This window comes from Lolium rigidum, chromosome 2 (genome assembly GCF_022539505.1).
Source record: "Lolium rigidum isolate FL_2022 chromosome 2, APGP_CSIRO_Lrig_0.1, whole genome shotgun sequence".
NCBI lineage: Eukaryota > Viridiplantae > Streptophyta > Magnoliopsida > Poales > Poaceae > Lolium > Lolium rigidum.
The window spans coordinates 283,287,804-283,307,576 of NC_061509.1; the positions used below are offsets into that span (position 1 = coordinate 283,287,804).

The 19,773-nt window shown below is 44.7% G+C and overlaps 1 long non-coding RNA gene and 1 pseudogene across 4 annotated transcripts; both read right to left on the reverse strand.

Annotated features, from left to right (window-relative positions):
* Positions 1–7,804: 7,804 nt before the first annotated feature.
* LOC124691058 lies at positions 7,805–8,880 on the reverse strand (annotated as a pseudogene).
* A 1,093-nt stretch (positions 8,881–9,973) lies between these two features.
* LOC124693567 lies at positions 9,974–13,917 on the reverse strand. Of its 4 annotated transcripts, none has more exons than XR_007000078.1 (4): positions 13,526–13,917; positions 12,625–12,792; positions 10,806–11,419; positions 9,974–10,045 (listed from the first exon to the last, which is right to left on the reverse strand). It is a non-coding gene; the product is annotated as an uncharacterized LOC124693567 (long non-coding RNA). The 4 variants fall into 4 exon arrangements; XR_007000079.1 differs by lacking the exon at positions 9,974–10,045 and adding an exon at positions 10,238–10,310; XR_007000080.1 differs by lacking the exon at positions 9,974–10,045 and adding an exon at positions 10,326–10,480.
* Between the last annotated feature and the right edge of the window lie 5,856 nt (positions 13,918–19,773).

The window sequence follows — 19,773 nt, forward strand, 5'->3', positions numbered from 1 at the left end:
ATCAACACTCACAATTCAAAAACTTTCACCATTTGAATATTTTCGAATTTGGTTATTTTTGCATTTTACAAATTTGGGCACTATTTGCAACTATTGCAAATAGTGATCTACCTCAACCTAATCTACCCAAACCTAACCTACTGGTTCCCCTGGTCCCCTCTCTCACAAACACCAACATAAAAACCCTAGGAGGAGAGGCATTGCAAGCATGGCATGGCCATGCCGGCCACATGCCGGCCATGCCGCACCACCTCCTCTCTCCTTCACCCCCAACCATGGCCACCATGCCCTTGCCCTCCACCTCACCTCACTGGACCCTCTAGCACCGGCCATTGTCGAGGAGGAGCTCGACACCGGCCAGACAAGCACGCGTCCCTGGCGCCCTGGACGCCGCTCGCGTCGCGCGTGTGCCCGACGCGGACACACCCTGGCCACGTGCCGCGCCACCACCCTGAGCACGCCCTGGCCCCCTGCCTAGCCGTTGAGCACGCACACGCCACCACGACGCCGCCAGACACGCGCCCAGCCCCAACCCGTGCTCGCCGCCGCCGGAGACGACGAAGAAATCCCGCCACTGCCGCGCAGATGCTCGCACGCGCCCGACAAAGTTAGGCACCGCCCAGCGTCGCCGTTGACGCCCAGAGGACCGCCACGACACGCTGAACAGCGCCGCGTCGCCGCCTAGCTCGCTAGACCACCGGAGACGCCGCGCCCATGTCGCCATCGCCGCAGCACCCACGGCCACTCGCTGGCCTATAAAAGGAGACGCCCATTTGACGATCCGAGCACACCAGCACCTTCCCCTCTTCTCCCTCGACCGCCTGAGCCACTCCACCGTCGACATTAGCCACCGTAGCTCGCCAATCGCCACCTCCGCGCCGAGCGCCGCCGCGGAAGCTCGTCGTCGATTGGAGCCACCCCGGAGACGAGCCGCTGCTACCAGGAGGACCGCCGTCGTCTACACCTTCGTCGAGCATATTGCCAACCCCTCGCCGGAGCCCAGGTGACCCTCCGACCCCCTACCCGAGCCGCGCCGGCGAGCTCTTCTCCTCGTCGACGACGATGGACGTGGTCCGTCGGATCACGATCTAATCGTGCGTCCCACATCGCCCCGTACCGATTCGGGTGCGGTGAGCCGCTGACGAGGCCAGCCCCACCCCTGTCGGGCAGCCCACGCGTCGGTGGACCGTGGTGGGCTGGCTTGGGCCCTTTTTAATTCGTTTGGCCCGTTAGCTTTTCCCGCCGGCCCTTTTTATTCAAATTTCATTTAAATAATTTAGTTGAATTACCCCACTGGACCCAACTTTGAAATTGCATAGAAATTGTTTGGCTTGGCCAAATTCAATAAATTTTATATATTTGGAAAGCTATTAAAATTATCTACAATATGCCACTGGTCTCATGACCAGATTCGTTGTAGAATTAATTCGACAAAAATAACAAGGCAGGGACTTTTCCCTACTCAATTAATTATTAAAAATCAAATAAAATAGATATTAAGTTAGTTCCAACTCTGGTAGTTCACATATTACTTACACTAATTGATTATGCAATAAAATGGTGTGGTCACCTTGCATGATCATGCCCTAGTTTAAGTAGTGGACAATATGGCTATTTTCCCTAAGTGATATTGTCCTAAAATATTATGCAAATCATATGAGGTGTCATACTTCATTTAAATCTTGTCCCAAATGTGTTCATGAGATGTTTGGACCCCTGGACCCAAACACTCTTATATGAATTACTTGGAGATTTAAAGCATGTGTAGTATTATTAAATGGTATGAGGTACTCACCTCATTTAAATCATTTTCTTAAAATGCTAAGTGTGAAGAGGTTGACCTTGTTCAACCTAGGTCACATATTATGCATGAGAGAAATTAAATCTTTATAAGATAATGAGAGGAAGTTATATCTCTGAATAATTAAAAGTAATATGAGAGGAAATCATTTTTCTTCAAATAATAAAAAGAACTCATTCTTCAACTAAATAATAACATGTGATGTTAGTTAAAGTGTGTAACCCTTGAGTGTGCCTAGTCTAGTAAATTGTTTGGTATGATGATTGTGTACCCCGTATTCGTATTTTAGACGCTAGTACCGAGGATTATCCGGAGGAGGAGGAGGTCTACTGTCAAGGAGAAGAAGACCACTTTGACCGAGTTTCCCAACCAAGGCAAGATAATACTCTTGCAAAGTGCTAGCTCATCCTGAGCCAAGCACCACCCAGTTACTTTATGTTATGAGCCTAATTCCCAGTTTTTATTTCCAAGCTTTACTTACTATTATTTTGTACTGTTGATTCATAATCCAATAGGGTTAATGTTAGATTAATACAAGAGTATCAAAGTTAGCCTAGAAGCAAAGCAAAGTACTTAGCACCCCTCATTCTTAGATGCTAGTGCTAAACTAAACATGACTACTCTAGATGGGAACATGTGTGGTGAAATAATGAAATGATTTTTGAAGGTGAATATGACCAAGAGAAGATGGTGATTTTTGATTAAAAACTAGTATTGGTTTGGATGCGATACCTTTCCAATTATTGAGTACCCCCACAATACCTGATTATGGGTAAGGGCTTAACTAGAAGTTTATGTATCTTAGTATGAGTTCCCTCTGAACACACATCATAGGGGTTATGCCGAGGCTGCCTCCGTTGTTGGTGAATGATGTGAATTGAAGGTGAATTGTACGGCCAAGCCCTGTGCAGTTCCCAGGATGACAGTTGGTCATCACTGGGAGGCCAAGCTCATGGGGAGAGGTGCTCATACTAGGGTTAGTAAATGAAAGGTTATGGTTGATGATCCGCGTATCGTGTTACGATGATTCGGGGAAATCCCGACGGATGAAATCAAATGTTGTGGCACAAGTGTGCAACCTCTGCAGAGTGTAAATCTATTCGAATAGCCGTGTCCACGGTTACGGACGGTTGGAAGGGCCATACAGTTTCCAGTATTAGAATTTGATCATGTGGTTGAAATGAATGGTGAATGGTGACTTGATTATATTGAAAACACAACAGAGTTGTGGGAATGACACCGATGTTCCCATTTGAGTTAGTTAGTATATGAATAAGTCTTTAGTAAATACTTGTAAACTAAAACTAGCTTATGCAAAGAAACTAGAGCTTAGTACCCCCTTACTAGAAATGTTAGCACTTACACTAGTATTAGTTTGCGAGTACATCAAGTACTCACGGCTGTGTCCCTGGCTATTCAAATGGCCAGACTATGAAGAGGAGCAGCAGTACGAGGAGGACGGTCAGCAGGAAGTCTACAACAACTAGGAGTCTGCTAACGTCAAGCGTTGGCCTGTGGACTATAGAGTCCTTGTATCTTACGCTTCCGCTATGAACTTATGTTTGTTCGTTGACCAGTTCGTTGATCGTTAGATCAACTATTTGTGTAATATGGATCATGTGATTCCAATTTGTAAGACTTTATGGGTTGTAATGAATGATGACTGTGATACTTAACTATTATGCCTCGCAACAACAATATTCCTGGGATTGCGATGTATGACATAATAGGCATCCGGACTTAAAAATCCGGGTGTTGACATTTAATCTGTTCATGGTCGTCTCTACGAAGTGTGGAGTATCGCGACCTGAAGGTGTCTACACAGTTAAAGAACACGACAGGGTATATTTTTTTCCTACATGGATGGCAACGTGGTGACCCTCCATCACCTTAGGCGCCTATGCAATCTCTATGAGCGCAACTAGCATTCTCCCTTTTATTTTATTTTTGTTAGTCTGGATTTGAACATCCGAGTGTATACTAATTATGCAGATGCCATGTCTAATTATTAAACATCTAAAATAATAAAACTTCCTTTATCGAAAAAAGTTCTCTCCAATGCTCCTTGATGTCACCATGATGCATATTTTCATATAGTATACATTAAATATTCTAGATGTGTACTTGGTCAAACTTAACATCGTTCGAATTTTGAAAAATCTTATATGCACTATTTTTTGACAAGGAATGAGTGCATGATACCAAGCAGATTGAAACTATTATGATAAAAAGGGTGCCTATAGGCCAATAAATCTGAGACATGTTGAAAATAATGCGGATGAGCTGAATTATTTCAAAGAATATTAGCCCAGCTAGACCTAGGGAACAAATGATTTATTTGTTAGAGCTTGCAAAACAGACAAAATAAATTGCAAAAAATGAAAACATAGGGTGTATTTGGTATAATAGTTTTCCTATGGAGAGATAAAATCGTTGGCTAACCATGTTGAGTATGTGGCTTCATGGAGTGGAATCAAAGAATCCCACTAGTGCTCGAAAAGAATTACTGCCATGCCTAAGAAGAGCTGTTGTGCAGTCTAATTGAAACTGTTGAAAGAAAGATGACTTCTGCATATTCTCTAGGTCAAGGCATCTAAGTAGGTCTTACCTTGTACTCATAATAAGACTATCAAACACTTATTCTTCCAGTGTAAATTCTCTAGGCCAGGCATCTAAGTAGGTCTTACCTTATACTCATCACAAAGTGTTGCTAATATATGGTTGCTCAACCAGCTAAACGATATGGATCATAGGTTTAAAATAGTTATTAGGTTGGGAACACTTACCATTATTTGGTCTCTACGGCTATATAGAAATGACAAGGTTTTTAGCGATATTTTTATCTAATGCAGGTTACCTACCGGTGCACAGCTGTGCTCCGTTCAAAGCCGTCTCCATGGCGTGTGGAGTATCGCGACCTACTTATGGAAGTGTCTACATAGTGGGAGGACACGGAGAGGGCAGCGTGGTCATCGGTTTGATCCTCCATCGTCTTAGGCGCGCACGTAGTCTCTATTAGGCTAACTTGCATTGCACATTTTATTTTACATTTTGTTAGTTTTGATTTGAACGGTTGTGCGCATCCTAGTTATGCATAGACCGGGTGTAATGCTTAAATATTTGAAGTAATAAAGCACACTTTATCGAAAAAGTGCTCTCAAATGCTCCTCCATGTGGTATGAGTAGAAGCCTGTATCGGCATGCGGTAGGGAGACGAAAGATGTATATGGTCAACGGCATCTCCGAGCCAACGGCATGATGGTGACTACTGGGTGCTCTTGGGTACTTGGACGGTGTTCCTCGACGTGTTAAAATTTTCAGCGTGATCGGGTTGCAGCCTCATCGCCAACTCGCGTGCCTAACATATTGGAAGGCTGGCTGGTCATCCCTGCCATGTTGGAGTTTCCGGCGTGACCACGTTGTAGCCTCATCGCTAGCTCACATGTCTCGCATCTTGGAAGGCTCGATATCTATTTTGATCTTAAGCTTGGATCGCTCTATATCGATTTGATGTTCATCGCTCTCATATTTAAACACTTGGAAACACAAAATAAGAATGAATCGGATCAGCTCTAGATACTTTCCATGAACTCTCTATGTATGAAACGATGACCGACAGACGAAACCATGATGAACAATAGAGAAGCATTCCTCTCGTTATTATTAGGTCTATATTTTCTACTACCTCGGGTCGTCTTTAATTGACGCGCGCACATGCATACATCCTCAGATAGCTAGCTTTCCTTCGCGTCAATTATATCCGGACGGAGGGAGTAGATATTAGCCAATCTTAGGCTTGAGAACCAACGGAAAGCTTACCCGAAATCATTTTGAAGTTTTACACACCAAGCAAACTATGCTTTTATTTTCTTTTATCATGTATTCCCTCTACCTCTTATATTATGGAATAAAGTGGTACTGACTTTCTTAAGTTCAAATCAACATGCAAACACAATGAATGACACAAAGCATAGTAAACACTTCACAAGTTTTCAATGTAAACATATTTATATGCTTTATTAGTAAGATATATATTATATACACATGTGCAGTGTAGCAACCACTTCATTCATCCTTAAGTACTAAGCCGAATTGAATTTCCAGACGCGGGAATGGTGTTTTGGAACATGGGACCATATGCTCCCTATATTTTGAAATGCATCTTACATATATTTTAAATTTCAAAAAAATTGAAACAAAAAATTCGCATGTACATCTTCACGTGCTACGCGCTCACAAAGTCGTTTCATAAAAAATGAACTTATCATGTGACATGTGTAAAAAAGACAAAATTCAGTGCTGAAAACAATGCTTTTCACAGGATAAGTTTTCTCTTTTTTACATAGGCCACACCAAATATTATTTTTTCGTGAAACTTGACGCACACACATATATTATGAAGATGTACATGTAGAATTTTTTGTCAAAATTTTTCCACACTTCGAAATATGTTTTGTTGGTAGAGGGAGCATACGCACCCAGGAGCCGAATTGAATTTCCAGACGCGCGATAGAATTATATTACTCACCATTTTTAAACATAAGGCCAAAGGCCCAGCTTTAAATTAATAAAGCCAAAACGGCAGATACAGAGTGCAACAAGGCATACACAGCTTACAAACCAAAGAGAAAAGCACAGATGCTATGATCACTAAGGCTATCGTCTACCCGAGCAGCCACCAGAGGAAGAAACATAGCTAGAAGGGAGCACCATCAGCGGAAGGAACGAGCACGCCAGCTTCCAGAAGAGTGAATAGTGTCCAACTCATGGCCTCTGACTCCGAAGAGGGACCCTTCCCTCTCGCCCCGGTCCGAAGAGCGCCGCCATCGGCAGACAGAGAAGCTCTCCCAAGAGCAAACCAGAGTAAGAACACCCAAAGAGCATGGAAGTGGGCAAGTCGGCTACCGCAACAGAGAGCTCCCGACGAGCGCCATCAGCCGCCTCGGCACCACCATGAGGAGGACGCAAGCTGCTGGGCGCCGGCGCACCACGAAGACCGGCAAACAAGAGCATCAACCTGGCCAAGCACAAGGTTGACAAAGGAGAGAACGCACTGCCAAGCACCACCACGACCAACCGGAACCCGCCAACCACCCCTGCAATCCTCAGACGAAGCCTCCGGGAAGGGAACGCCATCGCAATGCCGCCAACGCCCACACGAGGAAAAAGGGTTTTCACCCCGGGCAGGGGTGAGGGTGGGGAAGAAACAAGGGATCTCAACGCTGCCTCCAAGGAGGGACACGGCGCCAGGAGCGTCGCCAGCGTCGTGGCCACCGCCGGCCACAGGTTTCCCCGGTCCCGAGCCTCCCGCCACCATCCAGCAAACCAGAGCAAGCAGATCTGGCCATGGGATGCAGGTTTCACCGGCCGGAAAAGGGGGGATCTTCCGGGGACAGGCACACAGAGCTGGCGGCAGCTCCCCGGCCACACCAGACGCCCGCCACCCCTCCGCCGTCCGCACGACCAGAGAGGAGGGCAAGCACTCACAGCCACCGCTCGCCGCAGAGCCGGCGCCGTCCACCAGATCAGGGCCGCCGCCCTGAGGTCCAGAGCCCCCTCCGAGGACGCCGCCGGCAGCACCCTCCCTTACCTCCGGCTAGGCCCAAGGCCAGCCAACGGCGACGGAAGAGCCACCGAGCAGCCCCACCGGCCACGGCGAACCCAGCGCGGAGTTCCTCCACCGATCTTCCGCGCGGGGGGCGAGGGCCCAGATCCCCGCCGCCCCCTTCACCGGCGTCGCGGGCTTAGCCCGGCGGCGCCTCTAGGGGCGACGAGGAGGAAGAGGATGGCTGGGGGAGGCGGCGGCGGCGCGACTAGGGTTTCGCCTCCCTGGTCGCCTGGAGGGGGCGACCCGAGAGGCGTTCTTCGCACTCTGTACAGAGTTTCTTTATTACTCACCATTCACCATTAAGTGAAGGCAACTTATGATTAAAAAACAGCTAACTTGACCTAATTTCGACATAACTTGACAAAATTATAGAAACAAATCAAATAAACCGTAATTTAGGGAAAGAAGTTGCACGTTGTCCCATACTCGTAGAAGGCGCCATGGCCATGGTCATGGCCGTGATCTCCTTCTTCGTTGTAGCCATAGCCCGCGCTAAGGTTGTTGTAGCCATACCCGTGGTTGAAAGGCAGAGGAAGAGGCGGCAACGGAGGTGGTACCATCGGTCCGAGCGCATGGCCGACGTTACCGCCCATCAACTTCATCGTGGTGTCCACGATGACCTCGTCAGTGCCGTGGGTCATCACGAACGGGCCGGGGCCGTTGTAGTGAAAGAGGCTACCGGGCAACCTCATCATGGTGTCCGTGGTCATCGCATGGCCGCCGGTGCCATCAACAGCGGCGAAGGGGCCAAGGTAGTCGAAGAGGTTATTGCCGACGCCGACCCCCATCAGCTTCATCGTGTTGTCCATGGCTGCCTCCTCATGGCTGCCACTGGGCGTGTAGGAGGGACCGGATCCGAGGTAGCCGAGGAGGCTGCCGCCGCCGCCGGTGCACTGTTGCATCATGGCGTCCTGAGAGAAGATCTCGTGCGCGCGCACAGCGGCCTCCGCCTGGACCCTCTCGAGCGCGCCAAGAGCGGCATGAAGCTCCGGAAGCTCCCAGCTCCCCACGTTGCCGTCGATCCGTACGCCGGCAGCGCGTATCTTTGCCTCGAGCTCCTCCCCCCTGCGCAGCTCAGCGTCGCGGGCCTTCATCAGCTCCTCCTCCTGGCGGAGGAGCTTGCGTAGCTCCGTCTGGCGAGCCGCCTTTTCCGCGGCCTCCTCAGCGTCGACTGCGGGGCGGGAGGCGGAGGAGCGTTCGCGGAGGCGGTCGAGGACGGCGTCCAGGGAGCGGTGGCCGTAAGTGTAAGGCTTGCCGGCGGGGAGAAGACGATGAGGCCCACCTGCGCGCCGCAGAGCACGGAGAGCTCGAAGGCCTTCTTGACGAGGCCCTTGCGGCGCTTGGAGAAGCAGACTTGCAGCCTGTTGGCGTCCTCGATGCGCTGCATGGGGATCTTCTTCCGCCCCTGCGTCAGCTTCTTCCTCCTCCCTCCATCCTCCCCGCCGCCGCCCTTCTCTGCCGCTTTGTCCATTCTCGTGCCTGAACGATCGAGCAATGGAGAGAGAAGATCGAGGTAGAAATCGGTTTACGTTGAGGGTATATGCGATGCGACGACGTATATATAGAGGCTGTAGGCCACGTGACTAAGGAAAGGAAATATATGTCGATAAGAATGGAAGGAGACCGACTGATTGATTTACCGGCTGATTGATATGTAGAGAATTTTGTGAAGTTTTTGATCTGTCAATCAGCAGAGAGAGTAGGAGAGGTAATGTTGGGCTGGATGATCAGATTGTCACGGCAGGTTTCCATGTTTACGACGAGCAAATCAAATTTTCGTGCCAACGGTCGGTCACCTCGCCGGCGACAGAACAGCCGCGGCCGGAGGAACAGGACCGGATGGCACGGGGGTTGCTTCTTGTGGAATGGGACCAGCGGCAGTGCTACTCACGGCGGTTCTCAGGTTCGCGATGTGATCGATCATCCGTAGCTGGAATTATTCTTCACAAAAGGGAGAGTTTGCCATCTGATCGATCGGACTCATTCTGTTCCACTATTTAATTGGCAGGGTGATCTCCAAAGTGCTCTTCTACTCAAAAACAAGATTGAATCTGCTAAAGTCATCTCTTTTTTTTTTTTTTTTTTTTTTTTTTTGAACTGGGTGCTAAAGTCATCTCTGGTCCAATGGAAACTTCATAGCTGACCACTGTGAGCAAACTGAACAAATCATCGGGTAAATGTAAGGGTTTACAGATTGTTAATTCTCGTTTGAGTCAGCTGGCATTCGCATGATGATCAATTAAATAAAGCAATGTCATCCAAAGTTCCTTTCTTGAATCCAGAATTAGATGAACTAGCATGGAAGGGCGCGGCGGCACGCCGCACCAACTGTGTAATATGATAGTAGTAATAATTTTAAGGACGCACTTGAATTGATAAATATTTTCTTGTTTAAACCATTGAAAGAGGAGCATATTACAAATATTCATTACCAACCATCTTAAAACACACTATTATGATGGCTTGCACGCTCTTAGCACTATTATGAGCAGCTTACATACTGTTACAAACTTGGTTATTATGATGGCTTGCACGCTCTTAGCAATATCATTGGAAGCTGCTTGAGCCAGATTGCCCAAGTGCCAGCAAGGATTCATTTCCTCTTGAACAATTCTCTCTCCAAATGTGTCCTCCATCTGCAGAATAGAACATGCTACTTTAAAAATGACGTTATGATTTGGGAAGTGTTAGCTTCTTATTTGTAGCAGTTAGAGGTCTCTACTCACCCTTCTTTAAAAAGAGCTTCTAAATGCAATACAGTCAAAGAATTGGTGTATTAGTTACTAAAGGAACTCGTTCATCTTTTGAGAATTGAAAGAGCAAGGAAATAGGTGGCAGGCACTGTTTTTCTCATGGTTGGCCAAATCCATATATCCTTTTTATTCCCTGCCCTAAGCAATGCTGATCATTTAGAAACTTCAGTGTTCGGGACTTATCTTCAAGTCATGCCACAGGCATAGTCATCAAAAGAAACAAAGTTTTTTTTATGGTGTACATCGATTATAGAAGAGGGAACACAATTTTAATTACAGCGAGCTGGCTTTTGTCTCATGTACGTCAAAATGCATAATCTGCATTATAGAAGACGGAACACAATTTTAATTATAGCGAGTTGTTTTTTTGTCTTAAGTACATCAAAATGCATAATCTGTGGACTTAATTATGTAAAGAAAATAAAGATTGTTGTAATGGTAAGCTAAAAAAAGGTCAATGTGTGGTGCGTGTTTTACTGGTGAGCGATTTGCTGTCGCAGAAAGCAGTTCTTTAGAACAATACATAAACCTCAAGAATGGACTTTATCACACAATGCAGTATTGATTATGGCCGACAAAACAATGTTGGGCCAAGCTAATATTTAGTACAACATAAATGTAAAGAAATACATGAGAAGATCACCTGATTCCAGTGGTGATCTTTTGGAAGGCACAAATGAGTTGATCTGATCATGACAGCGGGCTTTTGAGACCAAATCAAAGCTTGGAGATTGAGCTGTTGCCTTCATCCTTCTATCTGGTGGTTGCATACAATAGTCTGAGACCAATTTTCCAAAAACAACAAAAGGAATGTTGCATTCGTCTCCTCTGAAAACAATTATGCAAAACTTGTGAAGGGTAACATATCAGTATGTATGGACAATCAGCTAAATCCCTTGTTCTCCTTACCATTGAATTGTTAGCTTTATAATTTTGGAGGAACATCAAGCAGTATTTTGAATGAAGCGTTAGATATGCTCATATACAGGTGGACATGTGTACAGTAATAGGGATCTCACTTTGCAGTAGTAAACCTACAGAATGCTAATCAAATTTTCCACTGAAATTGTGCAAGTAATGGGTAAGGTCGAACCATCGTTCACCTGCAAATGGTTCGCAATATTTCTACATGGCTACATTCTGTCATTTGTAGGAAACCATCACATGTAGTGAGATCTTTCTCTCCTAGATGTTACTTGGGTATGTCTCTCTGTACCTCTCCCGCACGATCGCTAGTCCATCGATTCGTGATGCGGCCTACACAAACAAATGGACATCGACAATGTGATGCCAGTCTGGATACTGATTTGGAATGCTTCATATCTATCTCAAGAAAAAGATGTACGCAATAATAGTTGCAGGCTATGCTGCAAACTTAATGGAAAAAATAAAATGTATATAGAATCATGATATCTGAAAATTTACGTATTGTAATATTCAGCTGCGAAGTCATCCAAAATGATACACGAAAACAGAATACATTCTCTATTTCAGGGATAGTCCACGGGATTAAGTATCTCCCTAAGAAACCATTAAGTTAAATATCATACTGAGTACTCCCTCCTTTCCAAAATGTAGTGTGCATAATAATCTTAAAAGTCAAAGAACATAAAGTTTGACCAAGTATGTAGAACAAAATATCAATATCTAGAATATTAACTCAATACCATTAGATTCCTCACGATGTATATTTTCGTATGGTATACATTTGGTATGGTAGATATAGATAATTTTCTCAAAATATTTGGGTCAAAGTTGATATCGTTTGACTTTTCAAAAATCTTATATGCACTACGTTGTGGCAAGGAGGGAGTACTAAGTACCTATTTATAGCAGCTGCCACATTTTCTTTTAAGGAACAATCAACCATATCTGCTACTGGCTTCCTTAATATTGCCAAAATAACCATTTGTTCTGGGGAAAAATGTTCAAATAAGCATTAACATTGTTTGCACCGTCTTGTGGAAGGTTGATACATGGCCATAATATGATGGTGCAGTAAAACAAACCAGGTGTGTGATCTAATTACTAACGTCAATTATTTGGACACACATCTCATATATGTATCTTTCTAGAGCCACTGAAATCATTAGCGAATGAAAATATTTTGGGAGAAGCCCTACAGAGGAATAAATAACACGAGATAACATACAGTGTGTATTAACAATACCAATTAACCAGATCTCAACTCTAAGATAAATGATTAGCGTGAATTCAAAGTACACAACTTAGTAGCTAACTTTGTGGTTGTTCGAAGGTTTTTATGTATCAAATTTGGCACACAACTGACAGCCTTGGATTAAAAACGACCTCAACCACCCATGGTACACATTCCACCAGCTGTTCAAGTTTAGCATAATACTAAGAAAGATTAGAATGAATCACAATAACATATAGCTGGCATCTAATAAGCATTGGAAATTTTCCAAAAAAAAATGTTTTATGTTAAGTACAAAAACTACCTGTATGGAATTTACAGAGAACCATCTTTCTCTCGTGATCATCCAGCAAGTGTAGGGTATGGGACCATTGCAGCTCAACTCCACCTCTTTGCATTTTCACCACTTTTCGTTCCTGCTTACTTTGTGGGAGGGCCTACACTTTTTGTTTCTTCCTTGCAATTTCTCAACCTGCATTCAGGCCCAAAAAAAGAGTATTTAATTTTGGCAAAATAAAATCTGTTATATTCTATGGTATGATTACAGTATGCTAGCATGTGTAAATCTAGTTACAGGTTGGAACAAAATCATCTCAAACACCATGAGGTCTTAGCAGACAGAGTTGACATATAGTACATAAATTCAGGAAAGCCACAAAGATGTATTTGAGAAAATAACTAAATAATATCCATCCATGTTAATCCCTTTTCCAGGCAGTGGAATGTCCCTGTTACAATCACTTTTAAATATTTACACCTATTGCAGTTTTATTCAATAACCCCTAGAAAAGAAGGGACCATAATCGAAGCTGTCTTTCTAAAAACTAAAACATATATGTCGAAAATAGGGATACCTTAAACCAATAACACAAGTAACTTACGGCACATTTTTTATCTGTAAATAACTGGGAGATTTTTTTAGTACTAAACTGCCGTAGGGGTTTTCTCTACAGCTTCACGGCGAAAGAAAGTTGGCTAGGATATATATGAACTAATAACCGACCTATCTCCAATCTTACAAACAGACAAAACGTACTAACAAATTTACATCCAGTAAAATCATGTGATATGTATTAGTGATTCAAAAAGGTAAAAAGCCATGTAAGCATAAGCATACTACACAATTCAGAACCCACATGTTTATATACTGTGGATCAAAAATGTTCATAACTGACAATAAAACAGCAAGGAATCAGCAACAGTACCATTGAAGGTATCAATAATCAGTCACTTTGCCAACCAAATTTGGCGCCTCAAAGCATCTACCTCAGCAGACACAGTTGGAGCTCGAAAAGAACTGGGCAGAAGAGGACGGCAATGACCACCACCGGCCTGAGAACCAGGCATACACGCAGACATTGTAGCCGCAAATGGAACAGAAAACCAAGACACGGCAGCCAATTGTGGTCTTCCCCAGCATCGCCCACGACCAGGAGGCCGGTCTCGTCTTCATCGTGTACCAACAACAGGATCACCATTTTGAGAAGCCGGCAAAACAATGACATCTTGAAGCCCACGAGGCTGCATGGAACCAGAGAAGATGCAGAAGAAGTAGGCCGTCCCGCTGACGGGCGGCCACACAAAGTGCACTCGAAAGGAACCTACACCAATAACGTGTACACCAACAACAGGATCACCATTTTGAGAAGCCGGCAAAACAATGACATCTTGAAGCCCACGAGGCTGCATGGAACCAGAGAAGATGCAGAAGAAGTAGGCCGTCCCGATGACGGGCGGCCACACAAAGTACACTCGAAAGGAACCTACAGCAATAAGAAACACACATCAGCACTGCGCTGCCAGCTGCGTCGACGGCTGCCTCGAGAGGCAGCACACAGGGAGAATAAGGATGCCAGCCTCGGGCGCAGGGCAAGTGCAGGGCAAAATGATCCACAACAATTATGAAGAAATTTAATCCTTGAGTAAGGGGCCAATGAAATATGCAAATAATATTTTGAAATATGAGAAGCAAGTGTTGCTGATATATGTAGATAGTCTAGAGGTGATCTATCTATCCTTCACCTGATATCAGTTAACATATGTTTGGTAGCAAAATTTGTATCTTGCCTTGACAATAAAGCTAAGACAAACATAAAACCTGTAGCACAATGCTTAGTTCCAAATAAATCAAGAAATAGGAATTGCCTATGACATGACCATGAAGACGATGTCTGTGGCTTTTTCATCTGCTCTGCTGCTTCTTGGCTACAATGGAAGTATAATTTCAAGTGTAACAGCAAGTGCAAACTTTTGTTCTTCTGTACTATCTGACTTTATCAAGAACTTCTAAACATTAAATATTAAAAGAAATGAAGTGGCACCATGATCTCTGAAAGAGCTTCGACCATGTGCACCTGAACATTTAACTGTGGCAACAAGACTGTGCAGTATCACATTACCTTGGTTATGTTGTTGTAGTTGGAAACCAACATCTAGGACCATGGAGAAGTTTTCTTCGAACATCTTTCCATTTGACGCTTCACAAAAACTACCAGCCACCTAAAGAAGGATATACCATATTAGTTTAGTATAGAACAATAGTTATCTATTTTGATGCAAGATTGAGGTGTATCATACAGCATTGACTTGTGATCAAACCCTATGAAATATGAAAATTGGCTTTCTAACAAACTTCTATCACCTACAAAATGAGAAATGGACATAGATTGATGAATTTATCGAAGGGTAGCTCACCTCACAAGGTACTGTTTGTCTGCATAAGAGCTGGATGAAAAACTCAACGGCGGGACAACGCTCACGTTTGGCTCGTCGAAATACTACCTCGGAAGTGTCGTGTTGACCTAAAAAGAAAAAGGAACAGCTTCTGATCAAACCTGAACCTTACTGCCAAATTTCCACCAAAATGAGAGAAAAAATCCAGAGTTGTACATCAAGAGACGAAAAAGCCACAGACCTTGAACATGACATGGTGCTAGCTATTTTTCACCACCATGAGATTGCAATAGCACGACCTATCCAGGTCGACTATGCGTAAGCATTTGACACTTAGGAAAACGACGCAAGTTCAGTTAACCACTTTATTTGCAGAAGGTTGAAGGAAATCTTAGAAACTCCTCGGTACTTACTTACACAGGATGGTGAGGTCGTCCAGGTAAACCGAGATCAGAGTCCCGCCTCCCCAATTGTGACGTGACGCCTGTCACCACCATACAGAGAAGAAACCACATTATGCATCCATCGCTGCATTGGAAGAGACAAAGAGAGGAGTCAAACAACACATCATTAATTTTATAGTACAATTTGGCAGCTACTTTTTGCTTAATTAACTAATGAAATTTATTTCCCCATCTGAAGTTTAATATCTCTATGGAGTATCTACATTATTATTTACCAATTGCACAACTAAAATCCTAACACAAACACATGTGAGTATGACACCAGAGTGACAACCTGATGCACCAAACCTATATTTCTGTGTGGCATATACAAATCACGGAAAGCATCAGCAAAATCTGTCATCAAGCATAGACTGGTGATATAGTAACAATTCAAATATAATCAAATATCGTAGTGCTCTACATCCTTCCCCGACGCAATCCATGGCCGTTGGCTTCCTGCCGCCACACTCCACGGTCCCTGGCTCGCTGCCGCCGAGACCAGCAACTCGAGCCAGCGGTCACGCGCCACCATGAGTCATTTCAGAGAAGCAAGAGGAGATAAGGTAGATGGATCCACGTACTGCCATGCCGCTGTCCCGTACCATTGAGTCGCCGCCATAGCACACTGTAAACCCCGTCGCTTAGGCCGCTTGTAGCCTTGAGCCGCCACCTTCACGCACCCCGCCGCTAAACGCGGGAGGAGCATCTCGGCTGCGCAGAGGTGCAGCCCTTGGCCCTCGATGTGCCCCGCCCGTAGCCCGCCGCTGCTAAACATGGGAGGGGCGGCTTGGCGGGGTAGAGGTTCGGCGATCTTATCCCTCTAATTCTGCTCCGCGAATGAAACGTTGCCGCCTTCGCCACGATTCTATCCACGTTAGACCTCGTCCGATGTTACTGCTCGTCGTCATAGCAACGTGTCGGCCTCCTCCGCCGAATCCCCGCTGCCGAGACGCCGTTCCCCTCTTGTCTGTGACACCCGGGGCAACCCTAGTTGCCAAGGACGCCGGCGCGGTGCGAATCCTCCACGCTTACGCATCATCCCCGACCTCCTACACACCGCATCATTCTCCACCGACAGTCAACCACTCCTGAGAGAGACGGCCACATGTGAGCTCGAAAGGGAAGATCAGAGTAGGGAGGAGGCCATTGTAAGTGGGAAAGAGGGCTCGAGCAGGAGGAGCCGGTGGAGGTGTGGATCGGGCAGGGGGTAGCCGGCGGAGTGGGGGAAAGGCCATGGCGGCATGGCCGGGCCTGTGAAGCTCTGGTAGGGGAGACGGTGGTCAGATAGTGAAGATAAGGCAAGGGTCATGGAGTAGTGGGGGGCAGAGAAGAGGTAGGCTGTGTTATGAAACACAAAATCATTTTCCTTGGTGGCCAAGGAACCCTACTAGCTTCCTTGAAAATCAAGTTACTAGCTTTCTTGAAAGCCAAGTTTAGTAGCTTCCTTGAAGGCCAAGTTAACTAGATTTCTTGGAAGCCAAGTAGGCTTGTGTGGGCTATATACCTAAAATGTCATTGAAGCAAAGGCTATAAATAGATGGCATTAGAGGAGAGTTGAACACACACAAAATTTTCATATTGTAAGACAACACAATATAATAAAGAGCTCTCAGATTTCTCTTATATCCTTGGTGTCCCTTGTTCTTGTGTTCTTGTTATTGTGCTCCTTTGTGTGTCGTGATTATCAAGCAAGCAAGTGTTGAACAACAACGTTTCTCAACACGTTATCAGCACGAGTGCTCTAGGAGCAAAGGAATGTTGTTCAAAACTACTTGCTAATCACTCGATGAGATGATTATATTTACTACTACTTCTAGTACTCTAGTTAGCATGCGTGCCATATGGAGAACCATGAGTAAATGCTAGCTATTGTATTTTTACAAATTGATCTTGCTTTTGCCCTATTGCAAACATGGCAAGCATCATACACCTGATGGCATTTCAAGTGAACATCTCAGCGACCTGAAGTCGCAACGAATTGCACATCCGTAGCCTGCAGCTCCATGCCATGCCATCATTTCCGGCCAGAAGTCCGGCGACTTGATACTGCTTTATGAACTTACCCGTGGTCTCGCTAGAGAGCACCTCGCCTTCGGGCCAGTTTGAATATGTACATATCTTTTATGTAATTCAGTAATCTCTTATAAATTAAATCTTGAAGTAATTAGAATTTCTTAATAACGTACCAGCATTTACACTGTTAGTACACGTGACATGCAATTATTTACCTGAAGTAAATCATTGCATGATCTAAATACACAGGAAATGTCGGGCATCAACCCTAAGGAATTTGCCGAGCTCACGCTGGATGGCAGCAACTACCTCACATGGGCCATGGATGCCAAGTTAAGTCTTACATCTATGTCTCTCGGTCAAACCATTAACCAGCCTGTAGCTGGCACAGATGAACCTTCTGCCGCTGAAAAGGCAAAGGCGTTGCTCTTTATGAGGCATCATCTCAATTCAGCCCTGAAGGTTGAATATTTGACTGAAGAGGATCCACTCACTCTTTGGCAATCCCTGAAGGATCGCTATGACCAGCAAAGGTCGGTAGTGCTTCCTCAAGCACGGAGTGATTGGATAAACCTGCGTTTCCAAGACTTCAAGTCTGTGACAGCATATAATTCTGCCTTGCATCGCATTGTCTCTTTGCTCAAAATGTGTGACCAGAAAGTCACCGAGGCTGATGTAATTGACAAAACTTTGTCTACATTCCATCCCACCAACATGGTATTGCAAGAGCAATATAGGCATGCCAGATATGCCAAGTACTCTGAGTTGATTTCTGTTCTGTTAGTGGCAGAAAAGCAAAATGAACTTCTTATGAAGAATCATAGCGCTCGATCCATTGGATCTATGGCTGTGCCTGAAGCACATGCCATCACTCAAAGTATTGGGAGTTCCCATGGCCGCGGAAAGGGCCAGGGGAACTATGGATGGAAGGGGAAGAAGAGAAATGCATTCAAAGGCAAGGGTAAAAGAAGAGGGAAAGGCAAAGAAAAATCAAGAACTGATTCGGGTACTCAGGCTAGGGGAAAGCAAGGAAAATGCTTTAGATGTGGATGCGAGGATCATTGGTCTCGCAATTGCCGCACCCCTAAGCACCTGGTTGAGTTATATCAGCAGTCCACCAGAAGTGGCAATAGGCAGGATAACCACGAGTCCCACTTCGTGCAACCTGCTACTATCCCAGACTCTAAGAAGCTTGAAAAATTGCATCTTAGAGAAAATGCTGGCAGTGATGATTTCAGCCTAGAAAATTTTAATATCCCCGAAGAAGTTATAAATGCCGATATATTTGGAGACCTGGAGTGATCTCCTAGCATAATATATATTTCCATCATGAGTTGTACTTTCAGAGTTATGTAGTTCCTGTTGAACTTGGTCATGTAATAAGCTCCTGAAGAGCATAGTATTGTATTTTGCATTAGTGTAACTTTTTCTTAATATAAATTCCAGAATATTATTTCTTACTCTATATGTTCATATTTATTCCCGCTGAAGTTATAAATATGCCTTTTTAATAGAACAAGGTGTGTCAATCCAATGGAGGAAGAGGAGATCTGTCTTATAGACAGTGCCACCACAAATACTATTCTTCGGGAGACAAAATATTTCCAGACTCTAACTAAGAAAACTGGAAATATTATGACCATTGTCGGAAGCAATGCTCATATTGTCGGTACCGGAAGTGCCACAATAGTTCTCCCTATGGGTACGCAACTATTTATCAAGGATGCCTTGTTGTATCCTGGATCAAAGCGAACCCTACTAAGCTTTAAAGATATCCGTGCAAATGGTTTCCATATGGAAACAGAAGTTGAGCATGATACTGAATATCTGCTCATGACTACATTTAACGGATCTGAGAAGAAAGTGGCTGAAAAACTCCCTTCCCTAGCATCGGGATTATACTACACATACATAAGTCCCATAAAGGAATATGTTGCGCTGAAAACAATTTTCAGAAACCCAGAGTCATACAAGGTATGGCACGATAGACTGGGTCATCCTGGCTTGGGCATGATGAGAAAAATCATCAACGGCTCTGTTGGCCATAACATAGCAACAAAAGACTTCCCAAATCCTAAATATTTTATGTGCACTTCATGTGCCAAAGGGAAGTTAATCCTTAGACCCTCCACCCTGAAGGTGAAGGATTTTTTTTTTGAACATTAAAGATTTTATTCAACTCAAGTGCATTTTACAGAAACAAGCGTGAAGGGATCCACGCTACATGTAGAAAGGATGTCCTTGCCAGGACAATGGCTTGCATCTGAACTTAAACATCGGATCGCTAAAGAAGGATTCTGAATCCTAAGAGCTAGTCGAGC